Raw genomic sequence first — 27,735 nt, forward strand, 5'->3', positions numbered from 1 at the left:
TTTGGGTTTATACTTTTTGTCATTATAATATACAAACTGTGACAAACATTCTTATATTGAAATATTTTGTACAATTAAAGTGAAAGTCACTCAGTTATATCCAAAGCCTTATGACCACATAGACTATACAGTTCATGGAATTCTCTGGGCCAGAATATTGGAGTGTGTAGCCTTTCCCTTCTCCAGGGGAATCTTCTCAAACCAGGGATTGAACCCAGGTCTCCCACTTTGCAGGCGGATTCTTTACCAACTAAGCCACAAGGGAAGCCCAAGGAAGTATCATTATTAAAAATAGCCAGAATTTGAATTACTGAATCAAAGGATATGCAAAGTTGTATTGCTTTTGATTTGCATTGCAAAGTGGCTTTTCCAAAAGACTGCACTGATTACACAATTAGCAATGTGTATTATTTTTATTGTTTCCTGCTGAATTTTGAATCAGAGGGACAGGGCTGCCCCAAAGAGTCATGGGTGTGATGCAGCCACCTCAGTGGGCTTGATGGGCAGAGCATCAAACTACAGAGAATTATTCTTGAGACTTATAATCTAAAGGAATTCATCTTGCTAGATTTGGGACTTGGTTGGGAACTGTCACCTCATTCTTTCTTCCAATTTTTTCATTTTTGGATGAGAATATTTATCCTATTCCTGTCCATCATTTTATTTTGGATGCACATAACTTGTCTGGTTTCACAGGTTCATAGCTGGAGAAGAATTGCGCCTCAGGATGAATTGTATATTGATTCTCATCCCTATCTGATTTAGATGATATTCAGATGAAACTCTGAATCTGACTTTAGAGTAGATTGCTAGAACAAGTTAAAAGTTTGGGGGATGTTGGGATGAAATGGAAGTATCTTACTTGAGAGAACATGAACTTGGGTGGTGGGCAGGTGTGGATGCAGTAAAATGAACTGTGTCCCCCCAAACTCATATGCTGAAGCCTTAAGCCCTGATGTAACTGGAGATGGGCTTTGAGAGGTAATTAGATACAGATAGGGTGCTGAAGGTATTGGAGAAGGAAATGGCAACCCACTCCAGTATCCAGAATCCCAGGGACAGAGGAGCCTAGTGGGCTGCCGTCTACGGGGTCGCACAGAGTCGGACACGACTGAAGTGACTTAGCAGCAGCAGGGTGCTGAAGGTGGCCCTTCACAATGGGATTATTGCCCTTAACAGAAGAGACACCAGAGACCTAGCTCAAGCTCTCTATCTGCCAGGTAAAGACACAGCAAGAAGGCAGCCATCTGTAATCCATAAAGAGAGCTCTCACCAGAACACAACCATGCTGGTACCCTGACCTTGGAATTCCCAGCCTTCAGAACTGTGAGAAACAAATTTCTGTTCTTTGACCCACTCTCTTGGGCTTCCCGGGTCTCTAGTGGTAAATAATCTCTCTGCCAATACAGGAGATGCAAGAGACACATGTTTGATCCCTGGTCTGGGATGATCCCCTGGAGTAGAAAGTGGCAACCCACTCCAGTATTCTTGCCTGGAAAATTCCGTGGACAGAGGAGCCTGGCAGGCTACAGTCCATGGGGCCGCAAAGAGTCAGACACGACCGAGCATAAGCCACACAGTCTACAGTGTTCTGTTACAGCCGTCTGAGCAGACTAATCCCTGGTTTATTTCCAAGTCTGAGACTTGATGCATGTACCTGCTAGTGCAGATATGCCAGGTGAGAATTAGGCTAGAGGCATATGGCACCTGTGCTGGCAGGAATGTAAGCACTTAGTGTTGCTGAACCTTAACAAACGCAAAGCAGAACACAGAGCCAGGCAGATGCATCTCCCCGTTAACTCTCTTCCATAGACTACACTGAAATCTGATTCCTTTTTATGATCCTCTGAGAAGTGCTGAACACCAAGTAAACATGCCCATTGAGCAACCTGCTGGATCCGTTTCCAGCTCACTGTGTTTCATGTCTTTCTTTGCCTCTCCTCTCTTTTTCCCTCTGTCTTACCCTGTGTATTTGTATCTCGTTAGGCAGCATCATTTTGTTGCCTGGGGCTCTGTTTTCTAGAGACCCCAAAATAAAAACACAATTTTGAAAGATGATACTATATTTTGATTATAAAAGAAAACAAGTCCAATGAACTTACAGAAAATAAAAATATATGCAATATGTAATATATGCAAGAGTACTGCATTGGGTCATTTTATATTTCAGATGGCTATTGGACACCATTATCTTTTAGACTACAAGCAATAAAGTTTCCAATTATATCCTTGTATAAAAGCATGGTCTGAATAATAAAATATACTTAATTGGATTCATGACTTTCAGAAAACTATACCCAAATAATATGAATTAATGACAAAGTGTAAACTTGGTGGGAGGGCTCAAATATACAGTACTTGAACAAAATCATTTTAATGTTTAACACGTTTATTTTAAAAGCTAAGTTGAATGCATAAGTAATAGAAAATAGAAATATATAATATCATAAAAAAACAAAATTTAAAATGATCATTTAAGGAACTCTGAAATGGACTGGAATGGGTGAATTTAACTCAGATGACCATTATATCTATTACTGTGGGCAGGAATCCCTCAGAAGAAATGGAGTAGCCATCATGGTCAACAAAAGAGTCCGAAATGCAGTACTTGGATGCAATCTCAAAAAGGACAGAATGATCTCTGTTTGTTTCCAAGGCAAACCATTCAATATCACAGTAATCTAAGTCTATGCCCCAACCAATAACGCTGAAGAAGCTGAACTTGAATGGTTCTATGAAGACCTACAAGGCACTTTAGAACTAACACCCAAAAAAGATGTCCTTTTCATTATAGGGGACTGGAATGCAAAAGTAGGAAGTCAAGAAACACCTGGAGTAACAGGCAAATTTGGCCTTGGAATACAGCATGAAGCAGGGCAAAGTCTAATCGAGTTTTGCCAAGAAAATGCACTGGTCAAAACAAACACCCTCTTCCAATAACATACGAGAAGACTCTATACATGGACATCACCAGATGGTCAACACCAAAATCAGATTGATTATATTCTTTGCAGCCAAAGATGGAGAAGCTCTATACAGTCAGCAAAAACAAGACCAGGAGCTGACTGTGGCTCAGACCATGAACTCCTTATTGCCAAATTCAGACTGAAATTGAAGAAAGTAGGGAAAACCACTAGACCATTCAGGTATGATCTAAATCAAATCCCTTATGATTATACAGTGGAAGTGAGAAATAGATTTAAGGGCCTAGATCTGATAGATAGAGTGCCTGATGAGCTATGGAATGAGGTTCGTGACATTGTACAGGAGAGAGGGATCAAGACCATCCCCATGGAAAAGAAATGCAAAAAATGCAAAATGGCTGTCTGGGGAGGCCTTACAAATAGCTGTGAAAAGAAGAGAAGCGAAAAGCAAAGGAGAAAAGGAAAGATATAAACATTTGAATGCAGAGTTCCAAAGAATAGCAAGAAGAGATAAGAAAGCCTTCCTCAGCGATCAATGCAAAGACATAGAGGAAAACAGCAGAATGGGAAAGACTAGAGATCACTTCAAGAAAATCAGAGATACCAAAGGAACATTTCTGCAAAGATGGGCTCGATAAAGGACAGAAATGGTATGGACCTAACAGAAGCAGAAGATATTAAGAAGAGGTGGCAAGAATACACAGAAGAACTGTACAAAAAAGATGTTGATGACCCAGATAATCACGATGGTGTGATCACTGACCTAGAGCCAGACATCCTGGAATGTGCAGTCAAGTGGGCCTTAGAAAGCATCACTACGAACAAAGCCAGTGGAGGTGATAGAATTCCAGTTGAGCTATTCCAAATCCTGAAAGATGATGCTGTGAAAGTGCTGCACTCAATATGCCAGCAAATTTGGAAAACTCAGCAGTGGCCACAGGACTGGAAAAGGTCAGTTTTCATTCCAATCCCAAAGAAAGGCAATGCCAAAGAAGGCTCAAACTACCGCACAATTGCACTCATATCACACGCTAGTAAAGTAATGCTAAAAATTCTCCAAGCCAGGCTTCAGCAATATGTGAACCATGAACTTCCTGATGTTCAAGCTGGTTTTAGAAAAGGCAGAGGAACCAGAGATCAAATTGCCAACATCTGCTGGATCATGGAAAAAGCAAGAGAGTTCCAGAAAAACATCTATTTCTGCTTTATTGACTATGCCAAAGCCTTTGACTGTGTGGCTCACAATAAACTGTGGGAAATTCTGAAAGAGATGGGAATACCAGACCACCTGACCTGCCTCTTGAGAAATCTGTATGCAGGTCAGGAAGCAACAGTTAGAACTGGACATGGAACAACAGACTGGTTCCAAATAGGAAAAGGAGTACGTCAAGGCTGTATATTGTCACCCTGTTTATTTAACTTATATGCAGAGTACATCATGAGAAACACTGGGCTGGAAGAAGCACAAGCTGGAATCAAGATTGCCAGGAGAAATATCAATAACCTCAGATATGCAGATGACACCACCCTTATGGCAGAAAGTGAAGAGGAACTCAAAAGCCTCTTGATGAAAGTGAAAGTGGAGAGTGAAAAATTTGGCTTAAAGCTCAACATTCAGAAAACAAAGATCATGGCATCTGGTCCCATCACTTCATGGCAAATAGATGGGGAAACAGTGGAAACAGTGTCAGACTTAATTTTTGGGGGCTCCAAAATCACTGCAGATGGTGACTGCAGCCATGAAATTAAAAGATGCTTACTCCTTGGAAGGAAAGTTATGACCAACCTAGATAGCATATTCAAAAGCAGAGACATTACTTTGCCAACAAAGGTCCATCTAGTCAAGGCTATGGTTTTTCCTGTGGTCATGTATGGATGTAAGAGTTGAACTGTGAAGAAGGCTGAGCGCCAAAGAATTGATGCTTTTGAATTGTGGTGTTGGAGAAGACTCTTGAGAGTCCCTTGGACTGCCAGGAGATCCAACCAGTCCATTCTGAAGGAGATCAGCCCTGGGATTTCTTTGGAAGGAATGATGCTAAAGCTGAAACTCCAGTACTTTGGCCACCTCATGGGAAGAGTTGACTCATTGGAAAAGATTCTGATGCTGGGTGGGATTGGGGGCAGGAGGAGAAGGGGACAACAGAGGATGAGATGGCTGGATGGCATCACTGACTCGATGGACGTGAGTCTGAGTGAACTCCAGGAGTTGGTGATGGACAGGGAGGCTTGGTGTGCTGAGATTTAATGGGTCGCAAAGAGTTGGACACGACTGAGTGACTGATCTGATCTGATCTGATCTACACTGTTGGTTGGAATGTAAATCAGTATAGCCACTATGGAGAACGATCTGGACTCCCTGATGGCTCAGACAGTCAAGTGTCTGCCTACAGTGCAGGAGACCCAGGTTCAATCCCTCGGTTGGGAAGATCCCCTGGAGAAGGAAATGGCAATCCCACTCCAGTACTCTTGCCTGGAAAATACCATGGACAGAGGAGCATGGTAGGCTACAGTCCATGGGGTCACAAAGAGTCAGACACGACTGAGTGACTTCACTTTCATTTTGATTTCACTATGGAGAACAATATGGAGGTTCCTTAAAAAACTAAAAACAGAGCTACATAATGACCCTGCAATTCCACTCCCAGCCGTATATCTAGAGGAAACATGGTATAAAAGGATACATGCACTCCAATGTTCCCTGCAGCACTGTTTAAAACAGTCAAGACATGGAAGCAACATAAATGTCCACTGACATAGGAATGGATAAAGATGATGTGGCACATATATACAGTGGAATATTACTCAGCCATTAAAATGCAAATAATGCCATTTTCAGCAACAGATGGACACAGAGTGTCATACTGAGTGAAGTAAATCAGAGAAAGAGAAGTATCTTATGATACCCCTTATATGCTGAATCTAAAAAGAAATGATACAAATGGACTTATTTACTAAAGAGAAACAGACTCACAGACTTAGAGAAGGAATTTATTGTTATGTGGGGGGGGGAGGTGAGAATAAGGGATAGTTAGGGAGTTTGACACTGTTATGTACACACTGCTGTATTTAAAATGGATAACCAGCACGGACCTACTGTATAGCACATGGAACTCTGCTCAGTGTTATGTTGCACCTGGGTGGGAGGGGAGTTTGTGGGAGAATGGATACATGTATGTGTGTGGCTGAGTCACTCTGCCGTGTACCTGAAACTATCACACTGCTAATCAGATACTCCAATATTAAATAAATCACTTTTAAAAAATAAAGAGGTCTATATTGATAACAATTTTCTGCCTATTCAAAGTGGAAATGAACAATCAGGAAGGCAAAGGCAATAAACTATTCTTATTTTTCCTATACAAAAGTGCTCAGTAGATCTCTTCTCAATATAACTATGGTCAATTCAATCCATTTCTACACAAAGAATGTGTTTAAAGTTTTTCTCAACCATAGACGGTAATTCTCTTCCTCAATTTACCCCTTTTTTACCAAACAAATTAGAAAAATCAAATGTAAAAAAGTGATCTCATTCTATAATGTGACACATCTGACAGTGAATGCAAAATGTATTCTCAAGGTCAGTTTTAACAAAGATCAATCTAAAACCTCAAATTTTGTTTCAGAAATTCAAAGGTACAAGAACTGGTTAGAAATAACAGCAGTAAAGATCAAATCTAAAGATTAAATCAACTAAGTCTTCAGTTGATTAAAGAAATTCATGTGAACACCTTAAAGAATCTAATCCAACCTCAATTCTGTTAACAGGTTTACTCTGTCCAGATGACCCAAAGGAAATAGTCCATCATTCTCTGTTTTGTAAGGCTGTTTTTTCAGGACTATGTATCCAGCTTTGGGAGTCAATGAGAACTGGGACACTGTCAAAATAGTCAACATATATAGGAAAATTAAGTCTGAGAGATTAAAGATTTGAAAAATATGTCATATGAAATGTAAATGGTTGAAGGGATTAGGGATATTCAACATAAAGGAGCAAAGACTCCTGGAGAATTTAACACCTATAATCAAATTACTCAAGGGCTATTATTAAGAAAAGATACAGACTTACAGACTTTAGGCCATTGTAAGAAAGAAATTTCCAATGATGCAGTGATGACATCTCCATGATTAGAACTAACCAGATAGAGGTTAGGTGGCCATTTATTTAGCTGTTATCACTGTGCATTTTGAGTAGAATAGTGGAACAATGTCCTCTAAGGTTTTCTTTAACTCCAAACGACCTGCTGGAGGATCCTCAAAATATCCTCCTATAATTTTGAAACTTCATGAGGTTTACCTCTGTAAATTACTTTTTAGGTAATCAAAAAAGTCCTACACATCTTCAAAACTCAAGACAACTAGTGAAGTATTTCATAGAATTAAACAAAATATATTCTTTTTTAAAAAATGTCATGGGCAACAAGGAAGCATTAATATTCAGGAAAAGAATATGCACAGTGCTGTATAACAAGCATAACTGAAATTTGTCCGAGGTGGGGAAAATCATGTCTGAATTTCTAATTAGTTGGAAACATCATAGTTAGGGTGAGGATTTCAAGGGGCAAGGGGACAGTATAGGTATTCCTCACCCCAAACAACAGAGAATGACAAAGCCAAGGGCATGTGCATAACCCAAAACCTTTGTATCAATATAAAACCTAGGTCACCAACCCAGGAGTGGAATCAGAAGGATTATGCAATAGAACGACATCACAAACAGCTATCGGAAATGAAATATGATGCCAAGACTCTGGCCAGGGAGATAGAAACAGGGTCTGGGTAACAGCCAAGAATCATGTTCCCTGGATGCCCATTTAGATGAAGCTTTCTGAACATGAGATTGGAAGTTCATACGATGAAAAATGAAAAAAATCAATATGAGAACAAGAAAGATAATTTGTTTTATAAACTGTTCTTCTCAAAGGTGTTTCCTATATGAGATTATAATTTTTTGCCTTTTTGGGGGAGGGTGTGGTGGGGTATTTATATATCCTCTGTTTTATAACATAATGATAACTGCAAATTTTGTTTTGTTTAATGCTCTCACTGGCAATAGGAAATACTAACAGACCTGTGCCAACTTCTTGATTTGTTTTCCTTTTAATTTCACCAGTCTGTGAAATTTAAAAAATCTGGAAATAACTGGCTCGGAACATTAATTCGTGTTTGTAATTTGATGTGAGGCACTTGGGGTGATAAGTTTAGACTAAAAAAGAATCAATTCATCTAGTAAGTGAAATCAATAACTGTACAAATTATTTGCTATATGTCACAACTTTATTAATTTTAAATATTCAGATTTTTAAATAACATCAAAATATTATAAAGACTATATAGGGTTCTTCTTTATTTTATCTAGCTTTACTGTGTTCATTAACTACTTTGATGAATGCGTGGTGACTAGTATTATTTTTCTGTGAGTAGTACATGCTCATTTACAGCATTCAAGTTAGGAAAAAAAATTAAAGCTAATAATTTTCAGTACTTAAATTTATCAGACAAACTATTAAACATCATTACCCACATATATTTCTAAATAGAACTTCTTAATATTTGTCTCAAATAAAATGTATTTATGGCATAAAATTATACTTTGGATCATGCAACTATGACTGATTTCTGCTGGGTACTTACTCTAACCTATGAATCAATTCTTTAAAAGATTAAAATAAATCATGAATATGAACTCTATGCATACTTACACTTGTAAAATTTAAGAGGCAGTATGTTAGCCATTAGGCCACAGACCAAAACACAAGCATTATTTTTCTGAGCTTGTTTCCAAATTTCATTATGAAGAAAAAAAATGAGATAATGTACAATACACAACTGTGAGCTATTTTTATCACTGAAAGTTATAAATTTTCATATCATGTCACAAAGCTAAAGTGAAATCAAGCATAGTTTAATTTATAATATTCCTAAGCAAATAATTCAAAATGCATGCCAAAGTCTTATAGTATTTTACATTGTTACCTTCTGTTCTCACTGTGTGTAAATATGCTGTAAAACATAGTTGCAATTGATAGAATACTAGATAACACATTGCCTACTCTTATTTCTCTCTAATCACCAATATTATAGATGTACATATCAAAAATTAAAAAATTAAAATGACATACAACATTCATATGAGCATAAAAATACCATTTCTGCAAGAGCTAATTTAGAAGCCCCAAAATAATGTGTCCTTTTCTTATACTAAAATGTGTTCCAAATTAAGAAAGCAGCATGTTAAGTATAAATCTTAATTTATGAACTGCCTTTGGGAATGAAATAAATTCTCGGTGACTAAGTTACTTTAAAAATAACTTTGAATTTATTATTTTAAGAAATATTGAAGAAAACTTTCATACCAGCTCAACACCCTGTACTTTCAGCCTGATAATGCAAGTGTCATCCAAAAAAAAAGCCAAAAAAAAGATTTACTTTTTCATATAACATTTATATTAAATCATTTCATTTTTCACATAATTTTCCTACTAGTCTTCTGCCAAAATATGAGGAAGAAATAGGATCTTTTCTCTAAATAATTTTTCCCCAGCAGACTGCCACTGCCAGCAGAAGTAGATAAATAATAGATGCTCAGTGACTCTTGGAGTCATACTGGTTTTAGGCAGCACAAAGCCTGGGGTTAACACAAAGATCACTTGGGGTTTTTCTGCTCAAATGACTTACAAAAATATTTTACTAGATCTCCCTTCCAAGAAACAAAAAAATATATTGTCTTAGATTTATGAAAATTCCCAGGAATATATGTTTGCAAATCTGACTTCAAGCTTTTTCTCCCAATATTAAATCAGTTTAAAGAAGCCCTTCCATCTCCTGCATGTTGTTTTCATGTTGCCTGGTGCCAGTCCAAATAGGGAAACCAATAGTCATCCCTAATTTCTACAAAATTCATTCACTCAGTTTTTTGTGTATCTAGCAAATTCTGCTAAACATGTGAGATATCAGAAATATTTATATCACAGAAACACAACAACATTTATCAGGCAGTCTCTTTTTCTCAAACACCTTCTGCTTCCTTAGTCTTTTTGTCTTCCTTCCCCTTCTTTTTATTACCAATTCCCAATTAAAAAAAAAAATGTATAATCTGGGCTCTAGCCTCCTACTTTATTATTTTTCCTCCATTCTAGCTTCCTTTTCCCCTCTTCTATGCTATTTCCCAATCTTTTTTGTCCCTCAGGGGAGTAAAACAGAAATAGGTCATTTTTTTTAATGCAAATTAGTTCAAATTCCTCTTAACAATACTGCCTATTACAATGACTATAAAAGCAACATGAAAGTAATTCTTTTAGAATTCAAAAGTGTTTCTTAGTTTCAAGGCTCCCATCAAAATTCAAAATTACTTGGAATAATGAAACCCTAAGTTGCTCTGATTCAAATATCCCCTGCTAAATGACCTCGATGGGGAATAAATTCTCTGTAGATGACTTCAGGCAAGAAGTTCCTACCAAAAAATGAACATCTCAGAGAGTCAGAGGCATAAGCTAGTGAGAGGCACAGCATTTAAACAGAAACCAAGGTTCATGAGCCCTGGATGTGCTTGCATATGTGTTCATCTGAATCAGATCTTACTTTTCCTTTACATGTGCAAGCCTGGGTTGTAGGGAAAATTAGTTACTAAGACTGTCCTTTAATGAGCTCTTCGGCAATTTACTCAGATATATAAATACTACCTAAAAATGTCTTAAAGAAAAACTATCCCTATGTTAGTACATGTATATGCCTGGCTTTGTGTGAACAACCTAAAACATAATTTCATTTAATCTCCATGCCACTCAGCAAGCTAAATACTAAAACTCTCTTTTTTTAAATGTGTAAATTAAGTAACTTAACCAAGTTCACAGACTGCTGAAATTCAAGCTAAGTTTATAACATCAGTGATTTCATGGAATCATTAGTAATTGTAAAAATTGTTAAATAAGTATAAACAGACAAAAAGTGTCCACCATAAAATTTTAATTGTGTTTAAACAAATGAAGAGCATCACAAAATGCTATGGACTGAATGCTTATGGCCCAAATTTCGTATGTTGAAATCCTAACCCCAAAAGTGGCGGTGTTAGGAGGCGCAACATTTTAGATATGATTAGGGCTTGAGGGCAGAGCCCTCACAAGTGGAATTAGTGCCCTTAGAAAAGGGACCCCAGAGAGATCTCTTGTTCTTATGCCAGGTAGGACACAACAAAAAGATGGCTGTCTATGAACCAGAAAGCCAGCCATCATCAGACAGTGAATCAGCCAAGACTGATTTTGGACTTCCCAGCTTCTAGAACTGTAAGAAATAAATTTCTATTGTTTATAAGCCACAGAGTCTATGGTATTTTGTTACAGGAGCTCAAATGAACTAAAATAACTGACTTCATGAATTCATTAGTTACATGTTCTAAACCTCATCATAAAGCAAAGATTTTATGAAATCATTTCAGTATAAGGATTCTGCCCAATAAAGGAATGATGGTGCTGCCTATAAATGTCAGTTGGATCTGCTCCATTTCAAATACGTCTCATTAAAAGTACCTTAAAGATCTCCTTGAATTCAGGACTTTTATGGGAAATAAAAATACTTATTAATAGAGCTTCACAACCTCAGGGATGGAATCACATACAGTTTACTGACAGTTATATTAAACATTAATGTATATAGCACACAATTAATAGTTACAACTACTTAAACTAAGTTTTTCATCTTCAGACCAGTGCTTGGCATATAGTAGACATTTAATAGATCTCATGGATGATTAAAACACTAAATGCATGATGAAATAACATGCTCTGGTATTAAAAACCAATTGTGTATTATGAGACTTTGTTGAAGGCTGCAGGTAAAGTGGAGAGTCATGCCTGACTTGCAGCTCTGTTCTACCTTCTCTTTTTTTAGGATTTTAGTTATGTAGTTGTGTACTTTTTACCTATTTGCTTCATTTTTCCATATTGCTCTAAACTGAACATTCTGTCAGTTTTTATATAATGAGTCAGTTTTTATATGGTCAGTCTAGAGAGCTTTCTATGAAATTTCTTAAACTTGTTTATGCATCACTCTTGCTACTTTATCACCTGGATGCACACCTGAATCATGCAAGTCAATATGACCTTGAGAAAGTCAAACACCAATGTAGTGATAAGCACTCTATTCTTGGCTAACTTCTAGCAAGGCTCCTATCAGCTCAAGGTCATGTCCCTAGGTTAATCAGTCCAGCTCCCTTGAAATGCCTGCCTGAGAAAGCTCAATGCTCCAAAAGGATTTGCTGGCAGTTTCAGTCAAGTCCTCACTATGAGCTTCTTATCTCCTTTTTCTTAGAGAATTTACTAGACAATACACAATTATAAATCTTCATTCTATCCTTTTGAGACAGATCTTCTACAACCCAGGAATGTCTTTCTCAAGGACCTGGGAGCCATCCCTTTGAAATGTGATCATCGAAAAAGATAAGGCCCCTGTTTTCTAATTTCAGTGCAGGTAGGAGCCTAACTTCTTTAGGTGTCAGCTAGTAAACACAGCTAGCCTAATCACATTGACCAATCCACCCCCTTACATTCCATTAGCACACTCCAGGATTTTAAAAGCCTCTCACATTTTGTTTCAGTAAAGATACCTCAGTTTACACTGAAGTCTCTCCACTGCTGCAGTAGCCTGAATAAAATCTGTCTTGCCATCTTTAAAAAACATCCAGCTCTGTTTCTCTTTTATCACAGCCAAATGTCCTTCTCTCATAAACAATCCTGTTTCTTACTTCACTCATAAAATTTACATTAACAGTGGTAATCAGCCCCAGCTTTCTGGTTTATAATCAACATACTGGTGCACACTAAGACACACTTTTGGCCTTCTTTCTCCTGATTTCAGAGGTGGCATCTTGCCAGTTCAAGGCTGACACATTTACATATGCTGTCTGGCATTTACTCATTTTTCTCTCAGCTGGGAACTAACTTTATCAAGTCCCCTCTTTTATGTATTCAGTTCAGTTCCTGTCCTTTAAACTGGCTTCTTCTCCTTCTTTACTTATCAGTATATGTAGGGTCTTTCATTCTGAAAAGATTTTAAGCTCTCCCTGATCCTATGGTCTCCTATTTTCACTGAATTTCTTCTCTTCTTATTCGTGATTCTTCAGTGAGTCATCTCTACTCTTCAATTCCCATTTTTTAATATCCACCCTTTATCATTCCACTGATATAGAGCTTCTCAATAAATATCATGGAATTGCTCTCACTAATTACTAAAAGCCTTGTAAATGCTGATCTCAAAGGAAATTTTTCAGGCCCCATTTATTGGGTCTCTGTATTGCATTTAAATAGGCAGAACATTAACACATTCGTGACATGTTTCATTTACTTCCCTGACTCTGTGAAGTTATACACTTTGCCTTCACTCTCATTCTCTTTCAAGGACTCTTCTTTTTCCACATACATGTAATATATAACCTTTGAACTTCTAACTTCAGTCCAGTTCTCATCCATTGACTCCTCTGTCAACAATATCACTAGTCTCATGGTTCTGTTACTTATTGTAAAAAAATAAAATGCAAGCAGATAAGCCCCACCAAAAAAATTAAAGAGAAAGAGTCCTTAAAAAGTCAATTATATTTACCAAATAACTGACCTCATATATTATTCAGAAACAGAAATATTAAAATAGCAACAAAAAATTCCACTGAGAAACATCTAAACAGCATGTGACATCAAAGTCAGTCACAGTTATCTTTGATCATTCTAGTTATGAGAAAGATTTTAGTTATTTAGCAGGTTTTAATTTAAAATAACATATATGTAAGTATATTGATGGTTCTGCTATTCAGAATTATTTTTAGTTTTGAGCTATAGAAGCCCAACTGACATTGGTTTAATCAATATATCAGCTCACATGATTTTTGAAAAGGTAAAGATCTGATGCTGCTGAGTTCAGGTTGTCAAAGTGTGCCATGTTTCTTTCTCAGATCACTTTCCCTATGTGATAGGGACAGAGTAAAGGGACAAAGAGGTGATTAAATAGTAAATATCTCTAGGGGATTATATAAGTAAAGAGAAAAGTACAAGAGACCCCTGTAAGTCGATGATTACTCAAGAAAGCAGGTTTGCTCAACCACAAAACTGTGCAGGCTTGCTTAGCCACAAAACCATGCAACAGAAGCATTAGATGTGCCCCAAAACAATAAAACAATGGTGACATGAGACCTGCATCCTACCCAGTGAGCTTGGTAAGTTAATGATTGCTAGGGCATGCTCTCTTCACACATAAAAAAACAATCATTTATGGAAAGGTGACATTTCAGTGAAAGACCCTCATTTATTTAGACCTGAAATAATTTTTCCATAGTGCTATGATAGTCCTGGCTTCACCATGTAGGGACAAGAAAACCCCTTTCCTGATGGAGGAAGAGCTGATGATGAAACATGATGTCCACTTAAATGAGGAAGAAGGCGGTCTTTTCTCCCTTTTCACTTTTCTTTTGATTATAAAACTGTAGCCCACTAAGTACTCAAGACATGGCATCCTTTCACCCTTCTCCTGTAGGATGCCTCACAAGCATTCTATTCTAATATTACTTCTTATCTATCACTTTGCCTCTCACTGAATTCTTTTTTGTGCTAAGACATAAAGAACCAGAGCTTCTCAGAGCCCCTTGAAATACCACCTAGTGGCTTCATATGCATAAACTTCATTTTCAGGCTGAATATCCTCAACTGGTAATCAAGATATGGTCAACTCAAGTTGACCAAGATATGGTCAACTCAAGAGTACGGTTCTCTCAATATATTCGACAGAAGTTTCAAGAAGGATTCTCAACAGCCTGGCCTATGTCATAAATCCACTCAGGATCATTTGCTATGACCAAGAGTCACAGGTTATGAGTCACAATCTCAGTCAAGGTCTGAGAAAATTGTTTGCATGGATTAAGGATAGTGGAGAAGAGTTTCCCCAGAGGTAAGTCAGGGTGGTATGTTACCAGAAAACTGGTATCTAGACAGTCTTTTTTTTTTTTTTATCATCTCAACAAAAGAAATTATTCACATTATTCACATTTTTGAAGGATAAAGCAAAATTCAGAGGTATTAAATTCAGTCACATAATAATAAATGGGATTAGACTTTAATTTCTATTTTTCATTCTAAAGTCAATATTCTTTCCACATTCCAATGCTTCCAATTCTCCTGCTCAACAGGAATAAGAGACTACATTTTTAGTGAAAGTACTTTACTGAAACCTTCAATTGATGAAAATGCAAGTATACTGTTCTCAATTCTCATGTTCTCACTTATGATCAGATTATTACAATGTACATCAAAATAGAAAGAGGAACTAAGATACTCACAGTCACTATCTTAAAGAACAGCTTTATACACTCATCCTGGCTTTAACACACACACACACACACACATATATATCTTCCTCAAAGGGTTTTATGCAGCTCATGCCATAAACTATAGGTAAAAAGCAGCAGCACCCTCTGTGCAAAGCTTGATGTCATAACATCACCTTGGCAACAATATCTCTGCAATGTGGAGATGCAATTCTTTCCTGAAAATTAATCAGCTGCAGTGACAATCATAGTTACTATCTCAGGCAAGTAGTATAGATCCGCCTAAGACCCCGGAGAATCTTCCAGTGTCTGTATCCATTAAATAAGACCATAAGATTTTATTAAGAAAATAACTGTCTAAAATCAAAATCCTAAACCTTCTATTCCTAAAGCATCTCATAGGACATACTCATTTATCACATGTTCTCTAAACTTCTTAAAAATTGCATTTAAAAGATGATATTTCCACATATCGGCTCCCAGACGCTTTAATTTTTAACTGATTCCTTTAAAGGTTATTAGTTTTCCAAAGATTTATGCTTAATAAAAATGTCCTGAGAAAAAGGATGTAAAATAAGAAATTAGAAAAATCCATCCAAATTATATTTTGAAAAAGTAAAAATGCCTATTTTTCAGCCAAACCTGTGGCTGGAGCTCTCAGGACACAGTTAAAAGGAAGAGTTGATTTTATTGAGAGATGCAAAAGTATAGTGGAAAAAACACAACTCTGGAGTGAAATAAACTGCTGTTTAAATCCTAGAGATATTATAGTGGTTTAATATATAAAATTGCTAGTAAAAATTTCCACATAAAGTTAGAAGAAGAAAATGATAATACTGTGTCAACAGATAAGCTAAACCATGCAATAAAAATCTAACATCTATTCAGTAAAAATAAATTCTAGAAGAGAACTTACTCAAACCTGATTTTTAAAAACATATTTAGAAAAACCTACACTAAGCATTACAATAATATTTTTTTTTAATTCCTTTAAAATCAAGAATGAGACAAGCATGCTGGCAAATTCGCTGATTTGAAAAGTAAGTCTTCCAAGAAAATTATCAATGAATAAATCAATGAATGGCATAATCTGTGATAATTTAATAGAAAAATTACAACACTTTAGTGAAGTACTGGGCTTTCTAGATGACAACAGGTAAAGAAAAGCAGTGCAGTGCAGGAGACATAGAAGATGCGGATTTGATCCCTCAGTGAGGAAGATCCCCTGGAGAAGGACATGGCAACCCACTCCAGGATTCTTGCCTGGAAAATCACATGGACAGAGGAGCCTGGTGGGCTAGAGTCCATAGGGTTGCAAAGAGATGGACATGACTGAACAAGTAGCACTTTGTATTTTAGTGAAGTACTAAAGAAGACATAAGGAGAAGGCAATGGCACCCCAGTCCAGTACTCTTGCCTGGAAAATCCTATTGACAGAGGAGCCTGGTGGGCTGCTGTCCATGGGGTCGCTGAGAGTCGGGCATGACTGAGCAACTTAGCAGCAGCAAAGAAGACATATAATGGGTAAACATATTCTGCTTATAGACAGGAAGGTAATATTTACAGATATTTATCCTTTCCAAACTGATCTATACATTTATGTAATTCCAATCAAAATCCTAACAAGGTATTTTCATAGAGAATAAGCTAACTTAAAATGTTTCATAAAACATCAAAAAACAAAAACAGAAAAATATTACCTAAAACTGATGATTAATGAAAACATTACCCAACAAAATAGTAAGATTAGAGATCTGATAGTAATTCATTGATATAAATGTTATACACTGATTTTTAAAAAAAGCAAAGCAGACCAACAGAACACAATCTAGAACTCAGAATTTAACCAACACTCATAAACAATGTGATTTCTAACAAAGATGGTGTTGCAAATCAGTGGGGAAAGGGTGAACTATTCAGTAAATGGTGCTGGGGGAACATTCCATATAAAAAATTGACTCTGGATCCCTACCTCACCCTATGCATAAAAACCAATTCCAACATGTAAATACAAAAGCAAAACATTCTAACTTTCAGCAGACACTGTCATCTCCCTCTCCTGCTGTCTCCAAGTGCCACCTGTATGCTAGTTTGGTGTTGCCTGGCATCTCTTTGGAAAAGGGCAGCTAAAACTACCCCGGCATTCACTTGGCCAATAAAAAGCCCATGTGTGGAGTCAGGACTGAGAATGAGGATCAAGCTAATTTGAAGTGGCAGGGCAGACACTACAGTGCAGTTTAAAATCAAAATGTTTAGACCACTTAATAAACTAATGAAAACATATTGTGAACAACAGGACTTTTCAATAAGGCAGATCAACTCCTGATTTGGTGGGAAGCCAATCAATAAAACAGACACACCTGCAGAGCTGGAAATGGAGAATGAAGATGTCAGTGTGTTCTAGCAGTAGATAGAGGTGTCTAGTAAACAGAGAAAGTACTTGCTACTTTTCTCTACCTGCACTCGCAAGTAAGGCGATGTATTCTAAATGAAAAAACAAAACAAAACAAAACCCTGATTTGGTTTCAACACACTCTGTTATGGTAGGTTTCTTTAGTCTTTATTTCCCCTCTTCTTGATTCACTTTACTTGTACATAAATAAGTGATGTAAGCAAGCAAGTACACTGTTATTTTATTTTCCAAATAGACAATGAAATGCAAAGCTGGGAATGAAAGGGGTTACTCAGCTCTCAAATATTCTGATATGACCCTTACTCCTTTAAGCTTTTGTAATTAGAGATCAGATCAGATTAGTCGCTCAGTCGTGTCTGATTCTTTGTGACCCCATGAATCGCAGCACGCCAGGCCTCCCTGTCCATCACCAACTCCCGGAGTTCACTCAGACTCACGTCCATCGAGTCAGTGATGCCATCCAGCCATCTCATCCTCTGTCATCCCCTTCTCCTCCTGCCCCCAATCCGTCCCAGCATGAGAATTTTTTCCAACGAGTCAACTCTTCGCATGAGGTGGCCAAAGTACTGGAGTTTCAGCTTTAGCATCATTCCTTCCAAAGAAATCCCAGGGCTGATCTCCTTGCAGTCCAAAGGACTCTCAAGAGTCTTCTCCAACACCATAGTTCAAAAGCATCAATTCTTCAGCACTCAGTCTTCTTCACAGTCCAACTCTCACATCCATACATGACCACAGGAAAAACCATATCCTTGACTAGACAGACCTTTGTTGGCAAAGTAATGTCTCTGCTTTTGAATATGCTATCTAGGGTTGGTCATAACTTTCCTTCCAAGGAGTAAGCGTCTTTTAATTTCATGGCTGCAGTCACCATCTGCAGTGATTTTGGAGCCCAAAAAAATAAAGTCTAACACTGTTTCCACTGTTTCCCCATCTATTTGCCATGAAGTGATGGGACCGGATGCCATGATCTTTGTTTTCTGAATGTTGAGCTTTAAGCCAACTTTTTCACTCTCCACTTTCACTTTCAAGAGGCTTTTGAGTTCCTCTTCACTTTCTGCCATAAGGGTGGTGTCATCTGCATATCTGAGGTTATTGATATTTCTCCTGGCAATCTTGATTCCAGCTTGTGTTTCTTCCAGTCCAGCATTTCTCATGATGTACTCTGCATATAAGTCAGATAAACAGGGTGACAATATACAGCCTTGACGTATTCCTTTTCCTATTTGGAACCAGTCTGTTGTTCCATGTCCAGTTCTAACTGTTGCTTCCTGACCTGCATACAAATTTCTCAAGAGGCAGATCAGGTGGTCTGGTATTCCCATCTCTTTCAGAATTTTCCACAGTTTATTGTGAGCCCCACAGTCAAAGGCTTTGGCATAGTCAATAAAGCAGAAATAGATGTTTTTCTGGAACTCTCTTGCTTTTTCCATGATCCAGCGGATGTTGGCAATTTGATCTCTGGTTCTTCTGCCTTTTCTAAAATCAACTTGAACATCAGGAAGTTCATGGTTCACATATTGCTGAAGCCTGGCTTGGAGAATTTTGAGCATTACTTTACTAGTGTGTGAGATGAGTGCAATTGTGCGGTAGTTTGAGCATTCTTTGGCATTGCCTTTCTTTGGGATTGGAATGAAAACTGACCTTTTCCAGTCCTGTGGCCACTGCTGAGTTTTCCAAATTTGCTGACATATTGAGTGCAGCACTTTCACCACATCATCTTTGAGGATTTGAAATAACTCAACTGGAATTCCATCACCTCCACTAGCTTTGTTCGTAGTGATGCTTTCTAAGGCCCACTTGACTTCACATTCCAGGATGTCTGGCTCTAGGTCAGTGATCACACCATCGTGATTATCTGGGTCTTGAAGATCTTTTTTGTACAGTTCTTCTGTGTATTCTTGCCATCTCTTCTTAATATCTGCTGCTTCTGTTAGGTCCATTCCATTTCTGTCCTTTATCAAGCCCATCTTTGCAAAAATGTTCTTTTGGTGTCTCTGATTTTCTTGAAGAGATCCCTAGTCTTTCCCATTCTGTTGTTTTCCTCTATTTCTTTGCATTGATGGCTAAAGAAGGCTTTCTTATCTCTTCTTGCTGTTCTTTGGAACTCTGCATTCAGATGCTTATATCTTTCCTTTTCTCCTTTGCTTTTCGCTTCTCTTCTTTTCACAGCTATTTGTAAGGCCTCCCAGACAGCCATTTTGCTTTTTTGCATTTCTTTTCCATGGGGATGGTCTTAATCCCTCTCTCTTGTACAATGTCACGAACCTCATTCCATAGTTCATCAGGCACTCTATCTATCAGATCTAGGCCCTTAAATCTATTTCTCACTTCCACTGTATAATCATAAGGGATTTGATTTAGGTAATACCTGAATGGTCTAGTGGTTTTCCCTACTTCCTTCAATTTAAGTCTGAATTTGGCAATAAGGAGTTCATGGTCTGAGCCACAGTCAGTTCCTGGTCTTATTTTTGTTGACTGTATAGAGCTTCTCCATCTTTGGCTGCAAAGAATATAATCAATCTGATTTTGGTGTTGACCATCTGGTGATGTCCATGTGTAGAGTCTTCTCTTGTGTTGTTTGAAGAGGGTGTTTGTTATGACCAGTGCATTTTCTTGGCAAAACTCTATTAGTCTTTGCCCTGCTTCATTCCGTATTCCAAGGCCAAATTTGCCTGTTACTCCAGGTGTTTCTTGACCTCCTACTTTTGCATTCCAGTCCCCTATAATGAAAAGGACATCTTTTTTGGGTGTTAGTTCTAAAAGGTCTTGTAGGTCTTCATAGAACCGTTCAACTTCAGCTTCTTCAGTGTTACTGGTTGGGGCATAGACTTGGATTACTGTGATACTGAATGGTTTGCCTTGGAAACGAACAGAGATCATTCTGTCATTTTTGAGATTGCATCCAAGTACTGCATTTCAGACTCTTTTGTTGACCATGATGGCCACTCCATTTCTTCTGAGGGATTCCTGCCCGCAGTAGTAGATATAATGGTCATCTGAGTTAAATTCACCCATTCCAGTCCATTTCAGTTCGCTGATTCCTAGAATGTCAACATTCACTCTTGCCGTCCCTTGTTTGACCACTTCCAATTTGACTTGATTCATGGACCTGACATTCCAGGTTCCTATGCAATAATGCTCTTTACAGCATCGGACCTTGCTTCTATCACCAGTCACATCCACAGCTGGGTATTGTTTTTCTTTGACTCCATCCCTTCATTCTTTCTGGAGTTATTTCTCCACTGATCTCCAGTAGCATATTGGGCACCTACTGACCTGGGGAATTTCTCTTTCAGTATCCTATCATTTTGCCTTTTCATACTGTTCATAGCTTTCTCAAGGCAAGAATACTGAGGTGGTTTGCCATTCCCTTCTCCAGTGGACCACATTCTGTCAGATCTCTCCACCATGACCCACCCATTTTGGGTTGCCCCACGGGCATGGCTTAGTTTCATTGAGTTAGACAAGGCTGTGGTCCTCGTGTGATTAGATTGACTAGTTTTCTGTGAATATGGTTTCAGTGTGTTTGCCCTCTGATGACCTCTTGCAACACCTACAGTCTTACTTGGGTTTCTCTTACCTTGGGTGTGGGGTGTCTCTTCACGGCTGCTCCAGCAAAGCGCAGCCATTGCTCCTTACCTTGGACGAGGGGTATCTCCTCACCGCTGCCCTTCCTGACCTTCAACATGGGATAGCTCCTCTAGGCCCTCCTGCGCCCATGCAGCCACGGCCTCTTGGACATGGAGTTGCTCCTCCCGGCCGCTGCCCTTGGCTTCGGGTGTGGGGGCGTGGCGTAGCTCCTCCCACCCACCACCCCTGATCTTGGGCTTACTGCCTTGCAAATAAACTATCTTAATTTGAGAGAGACATTTATTTTCTTGGACTCTGATTCATATACCTATTTTCCCCAAGCTTGGCACCAAATCAAAATGCTTGGTGGCAAAATCCATGACTGTCCATTGGTTGATGTGATCTGTTCTGACTGAGGTCCGCATCTGAATTCTCAATCCTCAGAGAAGAGACCAAAATTAGATACAAGGTCCTAAGTGTGTTTCCAGGAATTAGGAAGAAAAATAATGAAGTGAGTCTAGGGGAACCTCAGTTCTAAACATTGGAACATAGTCACACAAAAACTATATGTAATCCATAAATAACAAAGTGGAAGCAAGCGTATGGAACACCTATTTATTCAGGTAATAAATTTCTTTCTTGCATAAACTTGAAATTTTATACAAATATATTTTTAATCTGCTTGTATATGAAGACATTTGTTAACAGGAATTTATTTGTGGAGTAAAGTATAAAATCTTATTGCTTATATATTTTAATACAAAAATATGAGAACAAACCAAGAATAAAAAAAAAAAGATGATGCTGTATTTCTCTGGTCTCAAGGCCCCTTTAATTTCAAACATTAAAGTTATTAGCTCTGCAATTACAAGGTCACAAGCAAGGATGTCAGACCCAGGAAGTTTTATTTCCTACTGGCTTGTAAAGTTAAAGATCCTTAAGCATGCTGATCACATCTGGGAGGATATGTTTTGCTGTGCTATTTTTCTTTGCTGTCAGATCATTAGCAATATTTAAATTGTATTTTTTAAGCCCTCTGCTCTTCTCCAGTCTCTGTGTGTGTGTTTTTAATTTGTTTTTAACATAAATGACAGAAGACATTTCACAACCCAGCTCTAACTATTTTCCCAGTGTCACCTCCTATTTATCCACCTAACAACCCTTCCCCTGCCTCTCCCTACTACTGGCATAGCCATACCTCAATACTTCTATCTCAGGCCATGTCACTCATTCTCTCTTACCTGTGCAGTACATCATGTCTCCTTGTCTGGAAAGCCCTCTTCCTCTTTTTCACTGAACCCTTTCTAGCAGCTGCCCCTTGATGTTTTCTTCCCACTCCTTTTCACACGGAATTGACTTCAGGTCAGGTCAGTTCAGTCGCTCAGTCATGTTCAACTCTTTGTGACCCCATGGACTGCAGCACACCAGGCTTCCCTGTTCATCACTTGCTCCTGAAGCTTGCTCAAACTCATGTCCATCAAGTTGGTGATGCCATCCAACCATCTCATCCTCTGTCATCACCTTTCCCCCTCCTTCAATCTTTTCCATCATCAGGGTCTTTTCCAATGAGTCAGTTCTTCATATCAGGTGGCCAAAGTATTGGAGTTTCAGCTTCAGCATCAGTCCTTCCAATGAATATTCAGGACTGATTTCCTTTAAGATTGACAGGTTTGATCTCCTTGAAGTCCAAGGGACTCTCAAGAGTCCCTTGAAGCTAAAGGCAAAGGAATTGTCTTAGGGCTTTGGTGTATGCAGGGACCAGAAACTCCTTCCTTCTTCCCTACATTGTCCTGGGCAAGTGTTGTCAACTCTGCCCTGAGATATTATATTGCCCCTGAGTCAACCTGCCATGCATGTTGTGAGAATCAACCATAAGCCAGGTACCCTGCTAAGCTCTGGCAATACCAAGATTGCCAGGGAGGCAGAGCAAACAGGGTGGGAGACAACAGGCATCCGGCAAAGCAGCACATTACAAAGGCCTATCCTGGAGGCACACATCAAAGGCTATGAGCACACAGATGCTGCCATCAAAGGCCACGCCACGTGGGCAGGAAAGAGTTAAAGCCATTTCCTGCTGGTTGCCCTCTGTACTCTATCACTGCAAAGTCACATTCATACAGTTTCTGTTCATTTGGGAGAGAAGATAAAAAAAGGTATCTTAGAGCAAGTTTTCTGGTGGATACCAATCTTTCTGCAGCCCTTTTAAGAACACACAAGAGCCCCTGTGGGTATAACTAATTCTGGACGACAGAGCTCATGACAAACAGGTCTCTCTCCTTCCTAGCATGTGGTATGGCTACAATTTTGAATTTTTAAAACTTCATTGTTTGATGATTTTCTATAATGCTGAACTGTTACAGCCACAGAGCTAGATCTATGCTTATTTTTCCCATCTTTGTATCTTCAATACCTACTACAATGTCTGCCCCATTAAAATGCTCAACAGATATGTCTCAAAGAAGAGTCAATAAGTAATACTATTATCAGCTCAACAGCAACATAAATTTGGATACACTGTCTCATGTAATTCTTATAATAATTCAATTTTAAATAGTAGGTAATTCAGTCTTTGACAGCTGGCAAATGGCAGGTTAAAATTTAAATTCAGATGGGAGGAAGGTTCAAGAGGGAGGGGATATATGTATACCTGTAGCTGATTCATGCTGATGTTTGGCAGAAAACAACAAAATTCTGTAAAGCAATTATCCTTCAAGTAAAAAATAAATAACTTTTTAAAAGATATTAAAATTTGAGTTTGTCTGGCCTTGTTGCAACCACACTCTTAGTTCTACCATAAGAGGATAAGATTCATGTCCTTAATGATAAAAGGAGAGATGGTTGACACAGCAAGTTTCCAGAAACAGCAGGAGCTGGAAGCAACAGACAGAATGAAGAGTCATTTTTAGAAAGTCCATCTGATACCACATGCAGAAAAGCTGAATTCCTGCCACCTCCTATTCTACAATGATGAAACCACTTAAATATTCAAAATAAGAAAACTGTTCAGTCAATTATGGTACATCTATATGATGGAACACTATTTAATCATTAAAAGTCATGTTTTACAAGAATATGGAAAAATGTTCAAGATAATCATTAGGTAGAAAAGGCAGATTATAAAATAGGCTGTATAAGTAAGTAAGTAAGTGAAGTCACTCAGTCGTGTCCGACGCTTTGCGACCCCATGGACTGTAGTCTACCAGTATACTATGACTCAATTTTACTAAAGTATATATAGCATACGTTTCAACAGATGGTACACACACATATACACACATTTTAGAACAATACACATCAAATGCTGAAGTGTTTTGAGTAAAACTACAAATTATTTAAATTTTGTCTATTTTTTATTTTTCCATAGTTTCTATAAAGATCAAACACTTGCAATTCAAGTACAGTTTATGATAAATATACAGATAAAAGAAACTAAGCCAAAATGTTAATTGTGATTTTTCTGTGTATGGTAAAATAATTATTTTACTTATAAACTTCCTGTATTTAAAAAATTAAAGCAACAGAAAAGGTTTGTAACACTGAAACAAATCCCCCCTCAATATGCTTTGACAATGCTCAAGATGCAAATACAAGTACTCTCTGTTCCTTCTCACTGCTTTCTGTGTGATTCCACTGCCCACACTGATGTTCTCAGCAATTTCTATAACATATGTTCACAGTTACATTACTTTTGGAGCTCCAATCATTTGTCTAACATGTTTATATATCTCAATAACATGGACCCTGAAATAAACAAATGGTTTGCCTCCAGAACACTGCTAACACCCCAGAGTTCCTGAGGAAGTATTAGGTTTATTTTCACAGCCAATTTCTGTCTTTTGACTGCCCTGGGTCCTGGCTTCATTCCCAGATCAGGTCTTAGCTCCTGCTAGGAGTCAACCAACTACTGAAAATGCAGAGACTTAGAAACCAAAAGACCGGAAAAGAAGAGCTTGAAGAGCCAGCCCGCCAACAGGCTGTATCTGGTTGGGGAGGCAGAACAGAAGCTCCTGCCAACCATCAGAGGGATTCCAGGACAGGCCTCAGAGCCCCTGAGACAAGCTACAGGAAGGTCAGGGATGGAAATGCTCTGAACTGAATCCTGACTATAACCTAACAGCAATTTTTCTCATTTGATATGTTCCAGGAGGTCCTAGCTTTAGTGATAACTCCTGCCATCATCAGGTAGTAAAAGTCCTTTCTGCCTTGTTAACTGCCCCAGGAGAATGTGAGTGGGCCTAGTGGCCTAAAAGTCTGTATCCAGTGTAGAGGTAACCCTGAGATATGTATAGGTTCCTAATAAGATAACAGGATGGTCCTCAACCTCCTACACACTCTGAAAACCAGGCCTTTTAGAAAGCCCAAGAGCTTTACTAAACTAGGAGGGTTGCCAAGGGTCAGCTTTCTTATGTTCACAGATGCAGAGCATTAAGCAATAAAAGAACAAGAGGCATGTTGGGCAAATAACATATAGATGTAGTTGTCATTTAGTCGCCAAGTAATCTCAGACTCTTTGGTGACCCCATGGACTGACTGTGGCCTGCCAGGCTCTTCTGTCCATGGAATTTTTCAGGCAGGAATACTGGAGTGAGTTGCTATTTCCTTCTCCAGGGGATCTTCCCGACCCAGGGACTGAACCCATGTTTCCTGCATTGGCAGGCAGGTTCTTCACCACTGAGCCATCAGGGAAGCCCCGTATAGATGTGGAGTATTGAGCAATAAAGGACAGAAAACCAGCCTGTCCCAAGAATTGGAGGCCATGGTTTCAGGTACAGCCTCCCCACAATCCCCATCTGTAAGTGCAAGAGGGAAGAAAAGCTTTCCCAGCAGAATTACTGGGTTAATACAAGCATTTTGTTTCAAGAAGAGTTTTCCCTTTCAGAAGTATCCTCCATTTTGATGTATCAATATTACTTTACTCTAAATTTAACCTAGGCCAAACATTTAATATTACTCCCCCTCACTTGCTGGAAATGTTCTATGTATTTAAAAGTAAGAAATCCACAAGGAATTCTTATGGTATTACAAGGATTGTAATAGCAAATACATGACTGTAATAGCAAATACATGAACTGACGCAGAGGATAAAATGCATAGAACTTAATACACACTTACATGCCAACAATTCCAAGTAAAATTGGGGAAATCAGAATATCTTTGGACTGTATATACGTCAATATCCTGGTAGTGATACTATGCTATAGTTTTTCAAAATGTTATCATTGGGAAAAACTAGGCAAAATGTACAAGACATACCTTTACATTATTTCTTAAAAGTGTATGTGAATCTGCAATTACCTCACATTACAAATAAGCTTTAAAAATAAAAGCCAAGCAAACAATCTGCTAAATAAAATATATTCCATCACTCCAACCTGACTTTGAAAAAATGTACATCATAACTACCAGAATTTCAGGTTCAAATTTCAAGTCGTCTCATTCTTGGACTTTTACACAGGTGTGTGGCTGCCCCAGGATCCCCACGGATCCCCAGGGTCCCTATTCCAAGTCACCCCTCTTCTCACCTTCTTACCAGTACTGCACAAGAGGTCTGAAATGCACATTTGTGGCCAGCCTTCTAGAGGATCACGTTATTCTGTTCACACCCCTCCTCAAGCAGGACCTCTTGGCCACCTCAGCCAGGCTCTGAAAGCAGGCTCGGAGTCCATGAATGGGAAATTCTGGGGTTCTACATGTTTGGAGCTCGTCTTGGGGTAAAGCAGGGGTGCTGCAGGTTCTGCATGTAGACATTGCCTTGGCCCTACCAATTTTTCACACCTTGCCAAGAAGCATAGTCAAGAGAAGGCAGGGGCTTGCTCCCAGGGCATCGGCCTCTCGTCAAAGTTTAAGCACATGCTAATCATTATTACCATTTATAAATAAGAAAATTGAGACTTACAGGAATTATGCCTCTTGCAGCTGAAAAGTGCCGCTTTTTCAGCCGGTTGCCAGCTAGATTTGTCGGACTCCAGAGACTTGTTGAAAATCAGTGTGACGTCCATTTTACTGTCTTTAAGGCATCTACCAAGGGCCTCCCTACCCTTTCACAGCTGTTGTAGTCATGAGCCAGATATGTAAGCTGCCTTTCTCAGGACTTGTGTCATTTAATTAATGGGACAATTATTGAAATTGAATTCAACTGGCATTTATTGACAGCCTACACCATAGTCCTTCAGATGCTGTCACTATTCACAGGGCCAGTTCATTAATCTTGATTAATTCAAGGTGCCAAGGCTGCAACATTAAAAATAGACGCTAGACTTAAATAAATGTTATGCTTTCACCAATATAAAGACTAATGCTTTAGCAAGCATTTGTAAGACACTTTGAAGCAGTTTTCTCTTTTTTTTAAATTATTTCCACAAATTCATCTGTAATTCCTAAAGAATAAACAGGATGATACAAAACACATGTCCTCCTTTCCCCACATAGGCAGACAGAAAAGGGACAAAGAGGAAGGTGTCCAGTGGAAAGGAAGAGGAGTAGAGAAAAATAACAGCAAATTTAAGAGTTTGAAGTGCTTTCTAATT

At 38.4% G+C, this 27,735-nt stretch overlaps 1 protein-coding gene across 1 annotated transcript in view; it reads right to left on the bottom strand.

Annotated features, from left to right (window-relative positions):
- Nucleotides 1-27,242, bottom strand: part of UNC13C (unc-13 homolog C) — an 860,874-nt gene extending 833,632 nt beyond the window's left edge. Inside the window, exon 1 of the mRNA XM_055537914.1 lies at nucleotides 27,105-27,242. The gene's annotated coding sequence lies outside the window, so the exon portion shown is untranslated. The remainder of the gene's footprint in view (nucleotides 1-27,104) is intronic.
- Nucleotides 27,243-27,735: the final 493 nt, after the last annotated feature.

Source organism: Bubalus kerabau, chromosome 10 (assembly GCF_029407905.1).
Source record: "Bubalus kerabau isolate K-KA32 ecotype Philippines breed swamp buffalo chromosome 10, PCC_UOA_SB_1v2, whole genome shotgun sequence".
NCBI classification, from domain to species: domain Eukaryota; kingdom Metazoa; phylum Chordata; class Mammalia; order Artiodactyla; family Bovidae; genus Bubalus; species Bubalus kerabau.